Source organism: Mirounga angustirostris, unplaced genomic scaffold, assembly GCF_029215605.1.
Source record: "Mirounga angustirostris isolate CCGP_5_RB_7025 unplaced genomic scaffold, mMirAng1.0.hap1 SCAF_14, whole genome shotgun sequence".
Taxonomy (NCBI): Eukaryota; Metazoa; Chordata; class Mammalia; order Carnivora; family Phocidae; genus Mirounga; species Mirounga angustirostris.
Window position 1 is genome coordinate 55935563 of NW_026991722.1, and position 24643 is coordinate 55960205.

Consider the following 24643-nt stretch of genomic DNA (forward strand, 5'->3'; position numbering starts at 1 on the left):
TCCCTAGAACACAGGCCAACTGCAGCCCTTGATTTATTATTCCTGAAATAATTACGATGTTGCTCTGTAGCTGTTCCCTGCCCCATACTGGACTGCAATCTCCCTAAGAGCTGGAGTCACTATCCTTATGATCTCAGTACCCAGCAATATGTCTTATAAATGTTTATGGAATGGAGGGAAGGGGACAGTGTATGAATTTTCTTCTCCAAAATTGGAAAACGAAATAATTGACTCTGGTTAGAATTGATCACAGAAGACAGTTTCTTAAAAATAAGAACTAGAAAATGAAACCCTGAAGAACCACAGGGAAATGATAATCAAGGTCAGGTTCCATATGGTTAGTTGCTTATGTTTTCACTTTGTCAGATTTTATCTTGTTAAAAAAGCACAAAAAACAAAAAGCAAAAACACAACAGTCCCAGGCTGTGAATTGTGAATGAGAAAGGAAATGCTTTTGTTTTTCACACTGTAAAACTAAAATTTCCATGACCTCATTGTGAGGCAGTGCCTCTTCTTGGAGATAATATGTCTCCTGTTAAAATGCAGCATTTAATTTAGGGCTCAGTAGCTTGGGATGATTTCAGAGGATTTCATAGATACACACATACTCTACGGGGGTGTCTGGAGTATCCACTGGTTCTCTGTGGGGGTGGTCCACCCTACATGGCACTGCCAGATCTAAAAAGAGCAGCAACGTTATAGATTGATTACAGAATACTAGAGTGCTGTCTCTCTATAATTGTGTAAATCATACTTTCTGCTGTTTTAATTTTCTTTCCTGATTTTAGTTTGATTTTCCTGTCCTTAAAATTCTCTGGGGTTATGAAGTTAATTGTCAATGGCTAAGACAAGAAACCAGTTTTCCTGTTACAAGAAATAGCAAAGTCCCTTCCATTTTGAAGACGTGTCTCCAAAACTTAAAAAAAATTCCAGACATCTGGCAAATCCAACTTCATAAAATAGTATTTAATTAGGAAGGAAGGAGGGCTACATTTTTAGAACAGAGCAATTTGATAATAATTTAGCTATTAGATAGATTAATTTTCAGGATGGTCATTCTTTATTGTAAGCATTTAATTGACATTAAATCATATTAAAAATTTAATTTTAGCTCCCTTTACAAATTGGCTAATGCCCATTCACCCTTGGTAGACTAATAAGATTTCTACTCAGCCATGCTTTTTTTTTTTTTTTAAAGATTTTATTTATTTATTTGAGAGAGAGAGAATGAGAGACAGAGAGCACGAGAGGAAAGAGGGCAGAGGGAGAAGCAGACCCCTGCTGAGCAAGGAGCCCGATGCGGGACTCGATCCCAGGACTCCAGGATCATGACCTGAGCCGAAGGCAGTCGCTCAACCAACTGAGCCACCCAGGCGCCCTCATCCATGCTTTTTATTAATCCTCATTACTACTCTTGGAGGGAAAACATGAGTGGGGTCAAATGGAATTCTTTCCCCTACTGAGCTCAACAACCACTGTTTCTGGAACTGTTTCAAAAGATTATGAGTGTTATCCTAAATTATTGGGTCATCAGACCCAAATTCAAACCAAGGAGCAGGACAGACCTTCCTACCTATTCTGATTGTATCACTGGCATCACACGTCAGTAAAGGACTGGTGCTTAACTTTCAGATTTCCTTCTGAGCTTCCTCTTGATCCTCTTTCTCTAGCTTGCACTTTCACAATCTTTTTTGTCTGCATCCGAGACCACTTGTGTGTTCCGTTAACACAGATCTCCTGCAGTGTAACAAAGGTTCTAGGCTCGGCAAAACCCATTGCTAAATCCACTTCAGCCGCTGCATAAAGAGGACCGTGTCTAAGCAGAAAGGACTGCTGTGAAATGGGCTCTGGAAGCTTCTCATTGGGTGTGAGGTCAGTACTTAGCCTGAGATTGCTGTGTGGTGACCTGCAGGCTTTGCCTCCTATCAGCTGAAGAGCACAGGCAGGTAACTCTGAGGTCGCTTGTTCCTCTCAACACTTTTTTATCATCTCTGGTTGCAGTTCAGGGATGCAGAGGTTAGGCTCCTAAGAAATGTAGTCAGTAATGTTGCACTAAGTTACAGGTTTATTTTTTTCCTCTTTATGTGCTCTTAATCATTACACTTGCTTTTGTCTTCAGCCCACCGACTGATGACTTTTTTTTCTGTTGCTGCTATAAACACTATGCATGAGAGTAAAGATGAGGTAAAAATAGAACCTCAGACCTTTCCTAATAAATCAGTAGCTTTTGTGTCTTACAGAAGTGTCACTTAGTTAAGTGATTGAGTCTAGGCTATAATTTGAGAGGGGACAGCAAAATAAGGAACTTGTACTATCTATGTGCCCAGTGGGCGATAATACCAGTGAGCTTATTTTGTACTTTTTTTTTCTTTTTGAAGGAATGAGTCTTGAAAGGGACTGTTAAATATTTCTGCTTATTTTCAGTACAATATTAAAATTGTAAAAGCTAAAGGTAAAAAAATTAATTTGACATGAGAATGACTACTCTTGTCTAATTAAAAATAAATTCCTTCAAAGTAGCCTTTTAAAATTTTTTTAGGAATTCCTGTGCTATCTAATGCAAAGTGACAGTAAGAACAAATATTGTATTTTCAGTGAGACAAAATTGAGATCAAATATATATATATTTTTCTCTGTCCCCGACCTGTATATGTGATTCATGGGGATAATGTAATCTTACGATTTACTCATATAGTGAAGTTTCAGCTTATTCTACAATTGCACACCACAGTTGGAAGAACATAATATGTAAAACCTCACATAGTAAGAGGTTTGATTTGAAATTGACTTTTAAAAATGATTCTTAATAAAATATATTTTAAAATTAAATGAAAAGGTAGTACTTGGAGGAATGGTATTGAATGAGTTGAGACCTTTTATTTTTGTTACTCTTTTTGTGTTCTGATGGTGTTCTCAGAGTGTGGCTACTGCATCCTTCTCACTCTGTGGTCGAGTTTCATCTTGAAACCTTTCACTCAAGCATACTGATTTTTGTCTTAGTACATACTGTCTTTGTTCATAAAAGACAAAGAGGTTGCTGAAATTCTTATGGCAGTCTAATTGTGCAAGGATGACACAAAGAACCATGCTCACTTTTCATGATTAAGATTTGGTCAGATTTGGTCTAAATTTGCAAACTGGTGCTTATCTTAAGTATCACATCAATGGCTCTAAAACATATGACACAATTGATTCTCTGTTTGCAACGATTTCATCTTTGTTCTTGATGTCTACTTATCTCAAATGGGACCATTTTCATGAAGGAACAAGGTAACAGATAATTAGGAAGAAATGACTGTTTAAAACATTATTATAGAATGAAATATAATTTATCTTTGGCCATGTGACTCTGAAACTGTAATTACTTTTCTTATATCTTTATGAACTCCCACTTCTTCCTATTAAATGTGATCTTCAGACCTGTTGCCATTTCTTCCAAAAAGGTACTGCACATCCAAATAGCTTTTATAGAGGACTCTTTAATGATATGTCATTATCATAGGGAGAGGAAACCTGTCTTTGGATAACTGAGACCATTTAGTGGAGCTAAATCATGGTAGAAGTTACATTATAGGGAAATTAAAGATGAATATAGTTCTGTGTTGGGTATCACAGTCAGAGTAAGCTTAAATACCAAGATCTGAAGAATCTATGCTGGCCGAGAGAGAACATTGTCAGAACTTTCAAATCACTAAGCCGGATACAGTGGGCAGTTGTTTCCCTCATACTAATTCACACTGGCATGGAGTAACTTTCCAGAACCAGTGATGGCTGTACCCTCCACCCTCTGTAACTATGTGGACTGAGATAAAAGTAAAGTAATGGAATCCAGTGCTTCAGAGCAAGGGCAGGAATTTCCACTCTCCTTCTGCAGGTCAGTTTCGTAAGGATCTTCATAAGCAATAGCGTAAATGAAACCCGGAGGCCAGGAAACTTTATTTGCCAGCTGAGTTTCCAAAGAAGACTATACCTCTGAGTGGATAGATGAATCTGATCCAAGGGGAAGGAGGTCAGGGAGTTTGTGTAAGGGGACAAAAAGTAGGTAATTTTTCAGAAAAATAATAAAGCAATATGGAGAAAGTGTAGGCCTACTAAGGCAACTGCTGAGTCAGAGGCATTATAAGAAGCATAAGGTGAGAGTGAGATTGAATAATGGCTTGTTTCCAAAAAGTGACAGTGGAATCCTTAAAGATAGAAATGTCATTAGGGTGGTTATTATAGACTAGAAAGTATTGGAAGAGAGGCACTGATTTGGCAGAAAGACTAGAGGGAAATGAAGTGTTTGAAGGAAGAGACAGAGAAATGGAAAGAGATACCATTGGGCTCACAATGCTAAAAACAACGGATTTTAGGATAAGAAAATGAATCAGAGTTATTAAAGCCTAATGCAGCACTTAATCAGCTTTTGTGCAGATATTGAATCTAAGAAGAATAAAAGACCATTTATTTCATTAATGAATTATTTTTAAAAAAAGTAGGCTCCACACCCAGCGTGGAACTCAATGCAGGGCTTGAACTCAGAACCTTGAGATCAAGACCTGAGCTGAGATCAAGAGTCAGATGCCCAACTGATTGAGCCACCCAGGCACCCCTAAAAGATCATTAAAATTCATGGTCCGGGGTGTGCCTGGGTGGCTCAGTCGGTTAAGCATCTGCCTTTGGCTCAGGTCATGATCCTGAGGTCCTGAGATGGAGCTCTGCATCAGGCTCCCTGCTCAGCGGGGAGTCTTTGCTTCTCCCTCTCCCTTTGCCCCTCCCCCTGCTCATGCTCTCTTGCTCGCTCTCTCACTCTCTCTCAAATAAATAAATAAAACTTTGAAAATTGATGTAGGGGATGTACCAGATTCTGTAAAATGTTAAGAAAAGGTTAATAGAACTTTCCCTTTTATGAGCATATATGGTATAAACTAGCATTTACAGAGATAACTTCATGTAGCTTTAGGTTCATAGAAAGTTCTTTTTTATATTTCAGATGGGGAAAGAAGGTGTTTGTTTTATATTAGTTTTGCCTTTTAGAAGTTAATCAGTAGTCCTAGTGAATTTTAAAGGTAGGAATAAGTAAGATTCTTGCTGAATAGAAATCTTCGGGATGGGACCATGCAACAAGAAAAATATGTACATGAAAATAGAATAAATGTTGGACAGCCATTGGTTGTTGTTGGCATAGACTGTTGGCTTCTGAAGTTGCTGTAAAGAATGACATGAAAAATAATACAATAAACACTTGTGCCATTTACATTGGTTGTGCATGAATAAGATTATTATTTATTTTACTGTCCAAAATGGGACACTTTTGAAAGCAAAAGGAGATGCTATACAATCAAGCCTGGCCAACAGGTTTAAACTGGGATTTTTCTGAGCAAACCAGTACATATGGTCAGCCTAAGCCTGAGTCCAAATAATATAAAATGTATCCCATGTTTTCCCTGGACAGTATTTGAGCAATTTCTTTGTATTATCAGTATACACCAAAAATATCAGTTAAATTTGTGTATGTCTCAACTGCTGTGGTTCATATATTGGCCACAAAAGAATTGGGGCATTTTGGCCATAAGTCACTGCTAATTTCATTTTCAGCCTCACCAGTATTGAAATAATCAACTCTTTTAGGTTGGAAAGAAGCAAATCAGTGGTGAAGGGCAGGAGCCAGGCCTGGATTAGAATCCTGGCTCTTCTACTGACTGTGGGACCTTGGGCAAGTTATTTATCTAACCTTGAAGTGGCTTAGTTTCCTCACTGAGGATAATTACAGCATCTATTTCATGGACTTAGTGTGAGAATTAAAAGTACCAATATAAGTCAAGACCTGAGAATGTCAACTGCCACATAATCAGATCTGTGAAAGAATTAACAACTTCTCCTTCCCCCGTCATGAAGCACCATTCATATTTTGCAGTCCTTTGAATCATCGTTTCCTGCCCTCATTCCCTTTCCCTTCTTCCTGCTCCACATTTAAAAAAAAAAAAAAAAAAGGATTCAAAAAGTGTTCATTTGCAAGTGAAGAATTGAAATCAGTCTTATACAACCATACTTAAAATACATTAGTAACATTACAGTGTATTTTTTCCCTTCTAGGCTACCCTCTTAGAAAAATCAAATGTAATAAATGAAAGAAAACACCATTTTTTTTACTGTTTATTCAGGATTCATAGTGATCTGACCAAGCATACATTTGTGGCTAACACAGAAATATTCCACTGAACCAGACACCAGACTTCTAAGAAATTCAACTTTCTCAAATCAAAAGGAGGCATCTGTGCAACCATTATGATTGTCTAGATAATTTGATGAAAATGTTCTAAAATTGGATTATAGTTATGGTTGTACAATTTTTTAAATTTACTAAAAACATTGAGTTGTACATTCAAAATGGGTGAATTTTATGATGTACAAATTATACTGTGATAAAGTTTACTTCACAACTATAAATGTGAGTGTAAATATTATATATAAATATATGTTTTTATATATATTATATATATATTTATAATACCTTCTGGGGACACAGGCCCAATGCCTGCATTCCATATAATGACATCACAGCCACAGGGTCATTATCTTATCCTCCTCTTATTTGAGACATTTTGGACTTGACTGTGTGACACTGAAGTTTACTTGGGGCTGTTGAAATTATTCCTTTTGTTTAAAGAGATGTTACTGAAAAGAGTTTTTCACCCATTTTTTGTTTCTCTTTGGTTTATTTTCTAGCACAGTGGAAACATCCCATTGTAACTTTAACTTTTCCTTTTTCCTTTTTTTAATTGAAAAATAAGTGACAGAAAATATGTATTGCTTTCAGGTGTACAACCTAGTGATTCGATATTTATATACATAAGAAGTGTTCACCATAAGTCTAGTTACCATCTGTCACCATACAAAGTTGTTACAGTATTATTGATTATATTCCTGATGCTGTATATTATATTTCTGTGTCTTATTTATTTTATAACTGGAAGATTATACCTCTTAATCCCCTTCACCTATTTCATCCATCCCCCCATCCCCTCTGGCCAACCATTAGATTATTCTATTTGTGAGTCTGTTTCTGTTTTGTTTTTTTTTTGTTTGTTTCATTTTTTAGATTCCACGTATAAGTGAAATCATATGGTATTTGTTTTCCTCTGATTTATTTCATTTAGCATCGTATTCTCTAGGTCCACCATGTTGTCACAAATGTGTTAAAAACCTGAAGATGAGTAGTGAAAATAACTCTTACAGAAATACCTAGCATCAAAATACCCTTTCTGACACTTTACAGAGAATATGGCCTGTTTAATAGTTACCAGAAATGGAAAATAGCAGTATTTTTTGGAAACTGGAAACTGATTAGGGGAATGAGCCATTCTGTAACATGGTAAAGTTTGGGAAACAGGAGGAAGCCCTGTTATGTATTCTGTGGAGACATATGGGGAAGATGGGGAGCAGAGCAGGATTGAAAGAGGAGGAAGCAAATGGAGTAAAACCTAAAGAAGTAAAATGTCTCTAGAGAGATGGGTCAGATGCAGACATAATGAGAGCAGAAACTTGGCCAGCATTGCATATTAGGAAGAGTGTACTTGAATTAGGAATTATAGGGACATATGATTAATACAAAGCTTGGATTTACAGCTTTCATGATGTTACCTGGGGAAAGAAAATTCATACAGATTTAGTAAAGGAACATTTAAGTAGTGGTTGATGTTCTACCTATTTATCCCACTGAAATTAAAAATTAAGCAATGACAAGAGTAAATAATTTTCCCAATTTTGTGATCTCTCTTTTTTGCATTATGTCCTTCTTTCTATCATTACAAAGTTAATGGGACCTGTGACTTCAGAGACACAGGGACAGACTGAATTGCCAGTGTTTTTTAGCAATTTTAGTAAATTTTTTAAAAACTGGTGTTAAGGGTCTTTCCAGAGATCAGTAGAAAAAAGCATTGAACACAGTTGTTCAATCCCACACAAACAGGACTAAGCTATCAAGCTCTTACACTTCACTGCTCCAGAAGAAAATTGATGAGCTCTGCCCCTTGGATTACTTTTCATATCAAGAGGCTTTGAGGGTGTTTCTCTCAGAGTAGGCCTCAGCAGTTCAATGCCTGAGCTAGAAATTTTTGACTTTGAGGGCCCTTTTCCCAAATGCTGTTGAGTCCTTTCTTTGTGCTGTGTTAAACAGCTGTTTCCCAAGTTTTGGAGAGGAGGAGTTGGGAAACAAGCTGAAAGTTGAGGAACTCTTCTTTTTACATATGTCACTGCATTGTAGGTTTGCTAGGAATATTGTTTAGAAGATTCAAAGTAAGAAAGTCCTGGGGCAAACATACTGTAATTGTATCAGATGAAAAATGGTAATGAGGGGGTGCTTAAAATCCATACATCATAAGTACGATTGCTCTGTTCTCCTTTGGTATAGGGCATAGAGTTGGCTCTAGAGTCTGTTGCTTGCTTGCTTTTTATTATTATGCCAGAAAGCAGGAAGGGAAAGAAGGGGAAATATAAATTATCCAGTTTTTCTCCTAGTCGGTTGGTCTAGTTAAAGATTTATAGGAGAGGGGCGCCTGGGTGGCTCAGTCGGTTGGGCGTCTGCCTTTGGCTCGGGCCGTGATCCCAGAGTCCTGGGATCGAGCCCTGCATCGGGCTCCCTGCTCAGTGGGGAGCTTGCTTCTCCCCCTCCCTCTGCCTGCTGCTCCCCCTGCTTGTACTCTCCCTCTGTCTGTCAAACCTCTTTCTCTCTCTGTCAAATAAATAAAATATTAAAAAAAAAAAAGATTTATAGGAGAAAAGACCTGAAAATGAAATTTTATGGTATTTTTGATTTTTTTTTCTTTTGGTATCTGTCCACTTATTATCTTAGATAAATAGGAGTTGTGGTTTCTAATCAGAGGAGATCAAAGGCAAAATAGGAAATAAAGATTTATTTGTAAGAGTCAGGTAAGGGCATAAGACTGCTTTAGATTTGTTCTAAAGTAATATGGAAATTGTTTCTTTATTAAATGGATTTTTTTTTTAAGCATACTCATTTCACATGTGACACTGTATAATGTAAGTTTGAGTAAAATGCTGGTTAAAAATCAATTAAAATGTGGGCGCCTGGGTGGCTCAGTTGGTTAAGCGACTGCCTTCGGCTCAGGTCATGATCCTGGAGTCCCGGGATCGAGTCCCGCATCGGGCTCCCTGCTCGGCAGGGAGTCTGCTTCTCCCTCTGACCCTCCTCCCTCTCATGCTCTCTGTCTCTCATTCTCTCTCTCAAATAAATAAATAAAATCTTTAAAAAAAAAATCAATTAAAATGTAATACTTAGCCAGCATGGAGTGGGCTTTTTCTTTTCAGTACTTAATTCTCTTTTTGTCTAATCTTTATTTCACCAGTGATGCCTTATATATTATATAGTTTTAAAAGAGGTATTCAGATATCCTGGCAGATGTGGATTTAGTTCTTACTTTAATCCTTTTAGATGCAATTACTTAAGTTTCAGAAATTTTTATAAAGACTTGGTTGGCAAGTTTGGAAAAATTAGATCTTTCAAAAAAATGCTTAGAAATGAATAAGGAAATTCTAGTTCTCATTTAGAACATCCTGTTAGTGATCAATAAAAGCCTCACTTCGGGTAGTCTTTATCATTTTATACCTTTTCTGTACTATGTATAAAGTTGGAATGACTGTCTTCATTTTGGAAATGTAAATATATTTATATATAAGTATAAAAATAAATGTAAATATATTTATATATAAAATATTAAAATATATAAGTATATGTATATTTAGAGCTTGAGCTGTGCAACAAATTTAAGAATTTTAAATAAGCTGAGATGTTTATGGAGCATCAATCTTAAATGAGTGAGGGAACTGAAATCTATAACTCATCTATGACAGGAAGTAAATATTGAAATTACAAGAGCAAAAATGAAAAGTAGAAAATAGCTAACATTTGAACATGTTCACAGATTCTTAGTTATCTGACCTTGAAAAAAATTAAAGATAATATAGAGAGACTAGGCTTTCACATTCAAGTGCAGAGTTCCTCTGCTAAATAATAATCTGACTTTAAATTTCATGCAGAAGTTGCTGCTACCCACTGATTTTAAAGGCAGAATGTCCTGCAGTCAAAATTTTGGTCACAGGTGGTTGATTCTTTTTTCAAAGGAGATTAATTAAGATTGTAATCAGAGCCTTGTTTGGTTCAACAAGAAGGCTGTGCTAATTGTTGGCTCTTTTCTAGGAGGGAAACACCAGAATATAATCAGGAATGTTAGGGGGTTAATAGGAACTTGGGATCAGAAGATTTGTAGGAGGAGTTCACAGAAAATACTCACTATGCTAAAACATGATGTGAATATTCTTTGAAATGGAATCATATTGTAACTATGCATGCCCATGTAAATTTGATCAAAGAAAATGCTTTGGAGAACTACAATGTATAGGTAAGTTTTTCCCCCTTTACAGATGTTGGGCAACTTTAAATGTTGGATAGCAGTAAATTTGCAAATGTGATTGTTTTCATCCTTCAAGTAAAATTTTTAAGTTTTTTATACTGTGATTGAAAGCAAAAATAGTAAAATTCATAAGAGAACTATCAGAGGAAGATCTTATCCTAAAAATACTGTAATCTCCACCCCACCAAGAAATTCTTAGGTCCAGGTCAGAAAGAAACTCAGAATTCAGCAAGCACTGTATAATGAACATACAGTAAAATACTGAAAGTTAAATGCACAACTTCTATGGAATTGTTTTAGAAAAGAATTTTAAAAACTAGTACAAAAGTTTATATTTTACTGACATTTCTATTGTTTTAAAAAATACATTCAAAACACTTGGTTACTGTGCGTTCCTTAGCAGTGTGAAAGATTCCTAATTAGAAAAAGGGATTACTTTGATAAAATAATAGAGTTAATTTCAAAGTTATTGTTGTCCAAAGCTTACCTCCATTTACTTTAAGGTACTGCAATAGAACTTTCCCTTTAAAACTGCTCTCCCCATTACTATTTGCTTTATGTTCTAATCTTTAATTCATATAAAGGGATTTGTTACAGTGAGTCTGGGTCAGCGACTGAATGCCTTCAAAAGGATACAACACCGAAATGGGCCTTGTTCTTCCTTGGATTCATTTCACATTACTGATTTTACCTGGCAATCCAAATGCGTAGGTACTATACATCCATTTCAGGGATCTAGAATATAGGAAAATGAGTTCATGAGATTATGTTTCTGTCTACAACAATCTTTATTTTTCTCAAGTTAGATTGCAGACTTTATTTTTTTTTTGCTTTAAATTTTTTTTTAATTTAAATTCAATTACCATATAATGTATTATTCTTTTCAGAGGTAGAAGTCAGTGATTCATCATCAGTCTTATATGATACCCAGTGCTCATTATAGCTCGTGCCGTCCTTAATGTCCAGCACACAGTTACCCCATTCCCCCAGCAACCCTTAGTTTGTTTCCTTTGATTAAGAATCTCTTATGGTTTGTCTCCCTCTCTGATTTCATCTTCCTTTATTTTTTCCTCTCTTCCCCTATGATCCTCTGTTTTGTTTCTTAAATTCCACATACGAGTGAGATCATATGATAGTCTTTCTCTGATTGACTTATTCCGCTTAGCATAATACCCTTAGGTTCCATCCACATTGTTGCAGAAGGCAAGATTTCATTTTTTTTTTTTTTTTGATGGCTGACTAGTATTCCATTCTGTATATATACTACATCTTTATCCATTCATCTGTCAATGGACATCTAGGCTCTTTCCATAGTTTGGCTATTGTGGACATTGCTGCTATAAACACTGGGGTGCAGGTGCCCCTTTGGATCACTACATTTGTATCTTTGGGGTAAATACCCAGTAGGGCAATTCCTGGATGGTAGGGTACCTCTATTGTCAACTTTTTGAGAAACCTCCATATTGTTTTCCAGAGTGGATGGTAAGGCACCTCTATATTCAACTTTTTGAGAAACCTCCATACTGTTTTCCAGAGTGGCATTCCCACCAGCAGTGTAGGAGGGTTCCCCTTTCTCCGAATCCTCAGCATTTGTTGTTTCCTGACTTGTTAATTTTAGCCATTCTGACTGGTGTGAGATGGTATCTCATTGTGGTTTTGATTTGTATTTCCCTGATGCTGAGTGGTGTGGAGCATTTTTTCATGTGTCTGTGGCCATTTGGATGTCTTCTTTGGAGAAATGTTTGTTCATATCTTCTGTCCATTTCTTGACTGGATTATTTGTTTTTTGGGTGTTGAGTTTGATAAGTTCTTTATAGATTTTGGATATTAGCCCATTATCTGATAAGGCATTTGCAAATATCTTCTCCCATTCTGTGGGCTGTTTCGGTTTTGTTGACTGTTTCCTTTGCTGTGTAAAAGCTTTTTATCTTGACGAAGTCCTAATAGTTCATTTTTGCCTTTGGAGATGTCTAGCAAGAAGTTTCTGCGGCTGAGGTCACAGAGGTTGCTGCCTATGTTCTCTAGGATTTTTGGATTTTGATGGACTCCTGTCTCACATTTAGGTCTTTCATCCGTTTTGTATCTATTTTTGTGTATGATGTAAGAAAATGGTCCAATTTCATTCTTCTGCATGTGGCTGTCCAATTTTCCCAACACCATTTGTTGAAGAGATTGTCTTTTTCCATTGGATAGTCTTTCCTGCTTTGTTGAAGATTAGTTGACCATAGAGTTGAGAGTCCATTTCTGGGTTCTCTATTCTGTTCCACTGATCTGTGTGTCTGTTTTTGTGCCAGTACCATACTGTCTTAATGATTACAGCTATGTAATAGAACTTGAAGTCCAGCATTGTGATGCCATCAGCTTTGGTTTTCTTTTTCAACATTCCTTTGGCTATTCAGGGTCTTTTCTGGTTCCATACAAATTTTAGGATTATTATTTGTTCCAGCTCTGTGAAAATAAGTTGATGGTATTTTGATAGGGACATTTTAACAATATTTGTTCTTCCAATCCATGAGCATGGAATGTTTTTCCTTCTCGTCTTCCTCAATTTCTTTCATGAGTATTCTAAAGTTTTCTAAGTACAGATCCTTTGCCTCTTTGGTTAGGTTTATTCCTAGGTATTTTATGATTTTGGGTACAGTTGTAAATGGGATTGACTCCTTAATTCCTCTTTCTTCTTTTTCATTGTTGGTGTATAGAAACGCAGCTGATTTCTGTGCATTGATTTTATATTCTGCCATGTTGCTGAATTCCTATCTGAGTCCTAGCAATTTTGGGGTGGAGTCTTTTGGGTTTTCCAACATAGAGTATCATGTCATCTAGGTTGCAGACTTTAAAATGCATGTAGAGATATACAAAAGAGTGCATACACAGCAATTTTATTCATACACTGTACAACAATTAGCCAAAACTAATCTATGGTATCAGAGGTCAAGATAATGGTGTCCCTGGGGGTGCTTGTGGAAGGAATATGGAGCCATGGTTACGTTATAGTATCCCATTAAGGCTCAGCTTCATTGTCTGTAGAAAGGTGTTTGATAATGTTTATAGAGTTCTTGGTACATTATGTGTTGTACAGTAAGGGTTTAATAAGCAGCTAGTACAATCAATAGCTAATGGTCTCTTGGCAGTCCCATAACGTTCTCAAATTCAAAATGTCCATTTTGACTTTGTCATCTTCCTTTACCATTATCTACCCATTTGCTGGTAATAATGGAATCATCCTCCTTTCTCCTCAGCCCCCCATCCATCACAAAATCCATTGATTAGCTTTCCAGATATTGTATCAGTTTCTTACATCCTCAAGGCGTGTTCAAGCCATCAGTCTTTCTCACTTGTCTTACTTCAGATGCCTCCCAGGTGCTCACTCTGCCTCCAAAAAACTCTTTTTTTTCCCCAAAAAACTCTTTATAATGCAGACAATGATTTTTCTAAAATGGAGTTCAGTCAAGCCGCATATGCACCCTACTTGAAATTCCACAATTGTTTCCCATTCCTCTGAGGATAAACTCCCACTGCTTAATATTTAAACTATCTTGTAATACCCTACATAGCCTGATTTGTTGTTCCTTCCCTCTCTAGCTTCAACTTTTGCTATTCCCCCTTTATAATCTATACTGCAAAAGGGTTTACATTCACTGGGTTTCTTTTCAACATGCTACACCATCTTCTTTCAGTTCACACATGTTATTAGAAGTAGTAACATTTCTAATAGTAGTATTTATTTAAGAGTAATATTTCTGTTAGAAATAGCCCTCTTCTCTGTGCCTCTCCCTGCCTATCCCACTCTTACGGGCCGAACTGTGTTCCCCCAAAATTCATATGTTGAGGTCCTAACCCAGTACTTCAGAATGTGACTAAATTTGGAGATAGGGCTTATAAAGAGGTAATTCCATTAAAATGGAATTGTTACAGTGGACCCTTACCCAATCTGACTGATCTTGTAAGAAGAGGAAACTAGGATGCCTCCTGGCACAGAGGGGAGAGTGAACAGGTGGCCATCTTCAAGCCAAGGAGAGAGGCCTCGGGAGAAACCAGCCTGCTGACACCTTGATATTAGACTTCTAGCCTCTGCAACTGTGAGAAGATAAATTTCTATGTGTAAGCCACCCAGCCTATGGAACATTGTTATGGCAGCCCTAACAAAGTAGTATATCTACAGTGAATTCACTCCCATTCAAGACTTAGCTTAGAAGTCCCTTTATCTCAGACACTGCCTGGGTTAGACTGACTGCCCTTCCATAAGACGCATCGTATCAGAGATGCATTGGTCACCTACTGTGGGTCAGGCCCTGTTCACAGTGCTGTACCTTGTACCAGCCATTTAATTTTTTTTTTTTAAAAGACTTTATTTATTTATTTGAGAGAATGAGAGCAAGAGAGAGTGTGAGCAGCGGGGAAAGAATAGAGGGAGAGGGAGAAGCAGGCTCCACGATGAGATGGGAGCCTGATGGGCTCGATCCCAAGACCCTGGGATTATGACCTGAGCAGAAGGCAGATGCTTAACGACTGAGCCACCCAGGCGCCCCCATCCATTTAAATTCTTACAACTACTTTAAGAGGGAGGTAGGTTTATCATCCTACATCTACTGATCAGAAAACGGGGAAAAGAGGAGTTGCCAGCCATGCACTCATCTACAAATGACCCAATCTCTTTTCCTCAGTTCTTGTCAAGGTAGAATATATTCTTAACACAGGTATCAGAGTTTGACTCCAGAGAATAACTCCTCCAGAGTTATTCACCTTATCGTAGCATTCATCTAACGTTATTGCAAAGACCTGTTTCATTTTCTTCTCTGCTAGTCTCCAAGCTCCAGGAACACAAACTCTGTCTGGACTTTTCCCCACTAATCTGTTGGCCAGTGTCCAGCACAGTGTGTGGCCGACTGATATTTGTGAGAGGCTCCCAGCTTCAACGCTGAGGCAAGTTAGCTTCCAAAGAAATCGTGCCTGGCCTGCAGCTGGGGAAGGAAAACAGCAGCAGTTCTCTCAGGAGAGAGGGTGAAGGGGCAGAAGTGTGGCTGAGAGGGCTCAAGTGAGTATGGCATCTTCATAGCTTCTTGTTCTTTCCCCATGCTGCTTGCAGTTCTGGTTATTGGGGTCAGGGAAAGGAATTAGGAAAGCAGACATTTATCAAGAAATATTACATATCCAGTCTAGGGATGCCTGGGTGGCTCAGTTGGTTAAGTATCTGCCTTTGGCTTAGGTCATGATCCCAGGGTCCTGGGATGGAGTCAGGCATCAGACTCCTTGCTCAGCAGGGAGCCTGCTTCTCCCTCTGTCTGCTGCTCCCCCTGCTGGTGCTCGCTCGCTCTCTCTCACTCTCTGTCTCTCTCTGACAAAAAATAAAAGAAATATTACATATCCAGGCTATATTCCTATATCTGGTTGGCCCTCCTTTGGCTATTTTGTTCTATCAAAACTAAAAACTAAAGAAAGTTTTCCTTTTTTTTAATATTATGCTAGTCACCATACAGTACATCATGTAGTACAACACAGTAGTGTTCCATGATTCATTGTTTGCTTATAACACCCAGTGCTCCATGCAGAACGTGCCCTTCTTTATAATCATCACCGGGCTAACCCACCCCCCCACCTCTCCCCCCTCTAAAACCCTCAGTTTGTTTCCCGGAGTCCATAGTCTATCATGGTTCGTCTCCCACTCTGATTCCTGCTCCCCCCCGCCTTAATTTTTCCCTTCCTTCTCCTAATGTCCTCCATACTATTCCTTATGTTCCACCATATGATAAATTTAGGATATGGGTGATAAAATATAATTCTACACAATTTAATTTGGAAATTCCATGGGAAGAGTTCACATAAACGTAAAAGAATAAGACTGAATAATTTCAGTGAAATGAAGGGCAAATAGCTCTATTATTGAATTATTTGTTGTTAGAAAAAAAATAATGCAAGTTAGCACTTCCTCTAATTCAGGGTCCATTAACATTGGCAAATGGGCCCATATCCAGATTCTGGGACCCCAGTTAGAGCTGAGTCAGGCTAGTTCAAAATTAAAATTTTAAACTCAAAGAAGGTGTGGTTTTTCTTTTTTTTTTTTTTTTTGGTGTATTTTTATTAAGCACTTAGTGTGTGCCAGATATCAGGTATATGAAATAACATAGTCTTTGCCCTCAGAGGGTTTTCTATCTAGTGAGAGAGTCAGACATGAGAGCAAATAAATTTAATGAAGGAGACGGGCTGGGATAGAATGTATTCAGGACCTGGGGACACAAAAGAGGCAGCAGGCATTATTACCTGAGGAAATAGAAGAGCTTTATAGGGGCAGTGGCCTTAAAAGCTGAGTTCCTTGAGAAAAACCTTTGAAACAAATATAGTTCCACTTAGATAAAACTAATCATTACACACAATTTATTTTGGCACATATAAAAGTTTTCTAAGAAAAGGATCATTATATGGGGTGCCTGAGTGGCTCCGTTAGGCATTTGCCTTTGGCTCAGGTCATGATCCCAGGGTCCTGGGATTGAGCCCTGCATTGGGCTCCCTGCTCAGCGGGGAGCCTGCTTCTACTTCTCCCTCTGCCTCTCGTCCTGCTCAGGCTCTCTCTCTCTCGCTCACACACTCTCAAATAAATGAAATCTTTTTTTTTTAAAAAAAGGATCATTATCAAAAGTGCCTTTCAAAAAATTGATACAGCCATAAACCAAGTACACCTACTTTCTAACACTGGAGTTTATTTTTAATTTATACTGTGTGACTGTGTGACTTGGTTTGTTAACTTCGTTTTATTTATTTACTTTGATTCAGTAATTCAGTTCAACATTTATTGAACACTTATTTTATTCCATGTGTTGTCCAGACTCTGGCGTACACAGATAAATGTCCTGCCCTCCAGTTCACAGTCTCCTAGGGAGACAAATATGTAAGTAAGTCGTAGAATATAGGCATTATGGCATCCAAAATTAAGTGTTTAACTCAGAATAGTAAGAGAACCTGGTAAGATATCTTGGAGGTAGTAAAATTTTGGTAGGGTTTTGAAAGATAAATAAGATTTGGAATTTTAAAAAGAAACTGAAAAAATGAAACCTTAGCATTAACTTTTAAATTCAGTGTTTATGGAGGATTGTCTATATATCGTATCAAATTTAATTAAAAAGTGTGTGGACTGACCTATACTTATATGTACTGCAATGTATGTGACATAGGACATGCATTTTTAGTTCTACTGTATTAAGAATCTGCAAAAAAGCATAGTTTATTTATATTATCTGTATTATCTTAGTCTTTTTATATCTAGATTAATAAAATAATAATTTAGGAAACAAAAGTAAGATTTTTAAAAAAATTTCCTGAGTGGGTGGGTAACATTTCTGCTCAAAGCATTATTTTAAAAGAGTTATTTATTTATTTTAGTGGGGAGGGGCAAAGGGAGAGAGAAACTTAAGCAGACTCTGTGATGATCCGGGAGTCGGACGTGCGGCTCTATCTCACAACCCTGAGATCATGACCTGTGCTGAAACCAAGAGTCGGTCGCTTAACGGACTGCACCATCCAGGCACCCCTGCTCAAAGCATTTTTGTATGCCCCTTACTACAGTGAATTTTGGTGGGACCTGGTGAGGGCACAGAAAATTTTGTGTTCTTCCCTTTAGAAATTTAGGATTAGAAAGCCATGACAGAGGGTCATACTTTTGCTGATTAAAAAATAAAGACATTTAACTTAGGTGAAATGCAGAGTCAGCCTGTTTCAGGCAAAGAGAAGCCTTAACAGTATCTACTTACTGTGTGTGCTTGTGAAAAAAAAAAAAAAAAAAAGACTATCTTTTCATTACCCGTAAAATAGATAACTTCCTCTACTATTCATGATTATAGATGCAATACGGGAATTGAAATACCAATTTAACTTACATACAAGTTAGTAGCTTTCTAGAAAAGGAGGATTTATATTTTACTAGTATCTCATACCCATCTTTACCCAAAGACCAGTCCTTTTGTTATTTTCCTAGCATGCATCATTAGGTATTTCTATATTCAGACTCACACAAAGTTGAAATAATGATCTTTAGTAAATTTATGGCTCATATTCATTCACCACCAAACAAATATGTATTGTCAGACCCTCTTCTCAGTACTGAGAAATATACCACTGTATAGTAGTATATAAAACACAACAGCCAATAATTTCTGCTCTTACGAAGCTTACATTCTAGGGGTAGAAAAGAAATGAAATAAATAAGTTGCTTTTTAGTATGTAGTGTATTGTGACAAATGAGTGCAGTGGGGAGAAATAAAGGATGGACTAAGGTATAAGGGGGGGCCAGAGACCTGGATGAAGGGTTGTTGCAATTTAAAATGGGGTGGTGGGAGGGAGAGAGATTTACTAAGAAAAAGAATTTGAATTTAGATCTGAAGAAGGCCTAATCTGCTGGAGGGAGCAGCAAGTGCAAAGGCCCTGGGGTGTCTTTTTTTCCCAAGAAACAGCAAGAAGGCCAGTGTTACTGGAGTGGAGAGAACAAGGCAGCATGGAGCAGGAGATAATATAGGAGAGGTGATGGCAGGTCAGATAACATTGGGCCTAATAAACCATTTTAAGAACTTTTATTTATAATCCTTTGGTCTAGATATTAATCTGTTTATCAGATTAATCAGACTGTATTGAACATCTATTTTATATCAGGGATTATATAAAGCAGTGGGGATACAATAGGTTTGTAATACTGGACTTCACACATAATACTTGCTTTTCAGTGGTTCATGTTATAGCAGTTTCCTTAATAACATAAATAAGAACATGTATTGAGCATATATGTGCCAGGCATAACCCTAAAGGCTAATGTATATTAACTCCTTTAGCATTCAAAGCAGTACTACAATATAGGTACTGTTACCTATGGCTGGGGAAACTGAGGCACACCAAGGTCAAGTGACTTGCCCAAGTTTACATGGCTGGTCAGTCATCAGCAGAACTAGGTTTCAAAGCCAGAGAGTCTCACCCCAGGGTTCAGCCCTTGACCATGATAAAATCTAGTCTTCCAAAAGAAGTAGACCCAGCCTCTTACAGAGATGCTTGTTTGAGGTGGGACAGCCATGCGGGGCAGTGTGGGGTGTGACACTTCAGAGTCTGACAGATCTAAGGTAGAACTCTGACCTCCCCTCGGATTTACTCAGGCAATTTACATAACTTCTTTTACCCTCAGTTCTTCTGATCCTTAGAAACAGGGAGAATAACACAAAAACACTATAAATGTACCTTATATAGGTACATTGTCAAGATTTAATTAGATGAAATGGGAACCACATAGCATGGTGTTTGGCCCAACCCTGGGAACTCAATAAATATTTGTTTTTTTCCCTTCACTTTCCATAAGTCACAAAACATCACCTAGTGATTACATATTCCATGCAGGTCTTCTATTCAAAGAGAATACTTGACCAAGTATGATTCTTCTTGTCTTACAGATGGATTTACAGGACAGGTTCTTAAATAGATGTAGCATCTTTTTCTCTTTCCAAGATGTGGAGGTTAAGTTTTGTTTTTAGAGCTAAATTGATCTGTTTTTCCTCCGGGTCAGTAAAAGCCAAGCATCTGTGCCAGGCAGAGCTCTACGCTGTTTACCTTTCAGTATACCACCTTCCCACATGCTGTTACTATGCTGTTTGCAAACGCTCTTGTAGCCTTGGGAGTGTGTTACTGTATTGAAAAGGCTTTTCATCCCAGGAAGTTGACCTGCTGGCTGAAGAGCTCACAGAACGTATTATTGTTTCCTCACGCTATATTTTTCCTGATTCAGCATATTATACCCATAGAGACAAAAAAAAAAAAAATATCATTCCCAGAAGTAGAAGACTTGTAAAAATGTAAATTCCTGCAGTGTGAAAGCAGAGGTAGTAACTGGCACCCACTGAGGGATTACTCATCTGTTTGTACAGTATCAGAGGCTAGCTGTCTAATTCTGTACCTAGAACATTGTCAGACGCCTAGCTGTGTAATTCTGGGCAAATTATTTAACTGCTCTGTGTCTCATACAACATCAGAAGCCTAGCTGTGCAATCTTGGGCAAATTACTTAACCTCTCTGTGCCTCCATTTCCTCTTCTGTAAAATGATATTAGTAATAGTGCAACCTCATAGGGTGGTACCAAGGATGAAATTAGTTAGTATATGTGAAGCACTTACAACACTAATCAGCACCTAGTAGACATCTAAAATATTTTACCATTACTATCTTTATTTTAAGTCTGGCATGGCATCTTGATTGTACATGTCTCCCTATGAAAGTTTAGACTACAGTTTGACTTTCTAATAGAAGAAACATAAACACTTGAGAAAAATAAAAATTTCATTTGTTAATGGCCACTAATGATCAAAATTAAAGACATAATCTATTAGGTAAGGCAAATAATTCATTTGGCTTGTAAATGGAGAATGGTGCTTGAATATGTTATTCTTTCCTTGTTGAGTATGTGTTGGTATTATAATATATTATATATAAATAATAAAGGTTTTACTCATAGGCTGCATCATTTGTTTTCTATAGAATTACGAAAGGCTGTTGTTTACAACTGAAGCCTACCTAAGAGCTGTGGAAAATGGGCAGTAAAATCAAGCTTTCGTGGAAGTACAGCATAAAAGCAACAATCATCCTATGACTTAATGCTCTCAGTATGTAGTTGAGTTAATAATCATTGGCACATAACTTCTAACAGTCAAAGCTGGCTGTTCACAGCTTACTGTAAACAAGAAGTATTTGCTCTCCTGGATTCAGAGCACGTTTCCTCTGACAATCATTTTGCTTCTTTTGTTCCCAGTAATCATTTTGGGACCATTTGTATTGTCAAGGAAGCTATAGTTTTACTTCCAGACTTTTTTTATTCCAAAAAAAGAGATGAGTTGAGATCTTGACATGTATTAAAACTTATTTTAAAGTTTGCTTGTAATTAAGGGTATTAGCTAATAATAATTTTGTACTTATTATGCAAGTACTATTACTTTAGTATTATACATTCACCATTTATTTTCCTCTCCTGCTGTATCTGTTACTCTGAAGTATCTTTTGGGCTTTTTTACCTTACTGGCATAAGGACTGAATTGAAGATAAAAATCTGTCAGCATTTATCCCTGAAAGAAGCTAAAGTTATAATACTGGTGATACTGGTTTTCTTTTGCTCATGAATAAATCACTGCCATATGAAAAGTGCAGTAAAATCATGAGCCAGTATTCAAAATGTTATATAGTATGGACAGATGAGTAGGATTCAACTTGGTGCACAGGGTGATGAGGCTGATGTTCAGAAGAACATTACAGACAGGACAAATGGGGCAAGAGGAGTGTGGGGCATCTGAGCAGCTTGAAGAAATGGGAGGCACATTGGTGGCTAGAAAGGTGGATATAGCCAAGAGATGCTGACCTGGCCATGGAAAGGATTTCAGTTCAGTCCTTATCCCTAAACAAGGATAGAAGGACCATTAATAGAATAGAAGGACCATTACAAGACCGAAAATACAGAAGCATTAAGTTTTGAGCAATAGCTAATATTTCCTTTGATCTCTTTGTCTCAGACGTTAAACTTGAAGTGTGTTTAGAAATGGCACTAGAATTATTCTTTTATTTCAAGTTTTTTTTTTTTAAATTTTATTTATTTATTTGACAGAGACACAGCGAGAGAGGGAACACAAACAGGGGGAGTGGGAGAGGGAGAGAGAGAAGCAGGCTTCCCGTGGAGCAGGGAGCCCGATGCGGGGCTTGATCCCAGAACCCTGGGATCATGACCTGAGCCGAAGGCAGACGCTTAACGCCTGAGCCACCCAGGCGCCCTCTTTTATTTCAAAGTTTGATGAGCAACCAAAATTATAGAAATTTCATCTTCCTATTGAGGCCTTGTTTAATTAATTAAACCTTGTTTAATACCAAACTTTGCTACCTCTCTCTTCTGCTTCCTCATTCTATCCTCCTTAACCCTATTTCTCATTTCCATGACACCATCTTCTTAACTACTACATAGTTTACTTATTTCCTGTCTGTATTATTTTTATCTGTATCACTAGAATTAAACTCTATGAGGGTAAAGGTCTTTATCTTGTTCTATGGTGAATGTCAAGAATCAGAAGAACCTGAGAATCATGTCTGGCATATAGTGAAGTACTCAATAAATACTTGTTTGATGAATGAAAATTGTGACTAAGCCTTCCCTTTGCATCGAGTGAAGTTATTTTTACTGTATGTTTAAAGGTCCGTGTTATACATACATTCTATATTGGAAGACTCATGGAAATTATTTTCTTTTCTTTTTTTTTTTTTTTTAAAGATTTTATTTATTTATTCACAAGAGACAGAGACAGAGAGAGAGAGAAGCAGAGGGAGAAACAGGCTCCCAAGGAGCAGGGAGCCCGATGTGGGACTCGATCCCAGGACCCTGGGATCATGACCTGAGCCGAAGGCAGACGCTTAACCATCTGAGCCACCCAGGCGCCCTCATGGAAATTATTTTCATTAAGATTTCCATGCTTCCTCTTAGTGTACTTGGTACAAAAAAAATCTTGAGGAGGCAATAATAAAATTCTGGTTAAAATTATCTTTAATGGCTTCCCATTGTTTAGGGATAAGGACTGAACTGAAATCCTTTCCATGGCCAGGTCAGCATCTCTTGGCCATATCCACCTTTCTAGCCACCGGTGCGCCTCCCATTTCTTCAAGCTGCTCAGATGCCCCACACTCCTCTTGCCCTGTTTGTCCTGTCTGTAATGTTCTTCTGAACATCAGCCTCATCACCCTGTGCACCAAGTTGAACCATACTCATCTGTCCAGCTGGAGCTCAAGCAGCTCTTCCTCAGAGAAGCCTTCACTCATGACATTTATCACCATTTTGTAATTGCAGCCAAAGGATTGACCTTCCTTTCAGACCAGCCTTGACAAGGGCCAAGAACGTCTGTCTTTGCTTCACATTGTATCTGTTATCTCCAACACAGAGCCTGGTACCAGGTACAATCTTAAGGACATTTGATGAATGAAGGAATCGTTTGTTCTGTGTCAGCACTAGACCAATCAGAATGAAGCATGCCTTTACTGGCAGAGATTCTATTCAGGCCTGGGATGAGTTTACTGTCCTTCGTTTCCTTCTCCTTAGCCTCTCTCTCTGCCTCCCTGCCATCCCTGCCCCCACTGTGGAAAGCTGACTGAAAAATTGCCTTCGTTATCAGTTCTACTGCTATTATTACCACTTAATAGAAGTAGAGCAAGAAAATACAGATATCAAATAATTCGGTATTTCTGAAAAAGGCACTTTATAAAGGCTTATGTTGTTCTGTGTTTATGGGTTCATACATAGTCTCATTGGATAAGACAAGTACCCTGATAATAAGATAAAAACCTCTGTGATATGGCAGTTACCTACAAAGATGAAATCCACTGTTGAACTACTACAGTCTGGATTGTTGCCACTAAAGGAAGCTTTCTCATTTGCATAAAGACAAATGCTGATGTATAAAAAATAGTGGAATGGTGACTGGTTTTACCTTGATGTTCAGCAGGATCAATAACATTAGTCTCTCAGTAATTTTCTTCTTAAAATACCATCGTGTGAATGGGCATTTATGGACTTAATCCATTTTGTTTTACTATTTGTTGAAAGTTCTATGAAATGAAGTATTTTTTTTATTTTGCAGGGACCCCATCATTCACACTGCATGCTATGTGTATTGAGGAGTGGTTAATGGGGAGTCAGTTAAGTGTGCTCTAACTGTTGGCCAGGATCTGAATCTCAACATGGCTTTATATTTTCCTCTGCTTTTTGAGTATGCAGAAACTTTCCTGACTGAGTGTGGAGGATAAAGGTAAAGAGAAAATAAAGATATTCTTAGAAAGTCAAATTCTGTTTTGGTTTATATACACATGATGTAAATAAGCCCACTACAAAATTTAAACAGGGGAAAATTAAATTTAATTTCATATGTATGGGGAATCCACATAGACATGAGGTTCCCACTACAAATTTTTTTTTTTTTTAAGAGTTTATTTATTTACCACAGAGCTCTATCCCACGACCCTGGGATCATGATCTGAGCTGAAGGCAGATGCTTAACCAACTGAGCCACCGACTACGAGTTTCTTTTGGTGAAGAGTGATGCTTGATCATTTCAGTGAATTTTTCATTAATTGAAAAAGAAAAATTTAATAAAACTTGAGAAAGCAGTTAATTTGTGATATGAAGATACAAAGTGTAAGTTGTAAGATAGCCATCCGCCTGTGAAAAACATTTTTATATTGGCAAATTT

At 37.5% G+C, this 24643-nt stretch overlaps 1 protein-coding gene across 8 annotated transcripts in view; it reads left to right on the forward strand.

The window, feature by feature from the left end:
• The window catches only part of ARHGAP28 (Rho GTPase activating protein 28), a 225329-nt gene that overhangs the window by 21478 nt on the left and 179208 nt on the right, over positions 1–24643 (forward strand). The window contains exon 1 of one of the 8 annotated variants that reach the window (XM_064577902.1): positions 23587–24202. The exons of the other annotated variants lie outside the window; for them this stretch is intronic. The gene's annotated coding sequence lies outside the window, so the exon portion shown is untranslated. Of the gene's footprint in view, positions 1–23586; positions 24203–24643 lie in introns of those variants that run through there. 8 annotated transcript variants of the gene reach the window in all.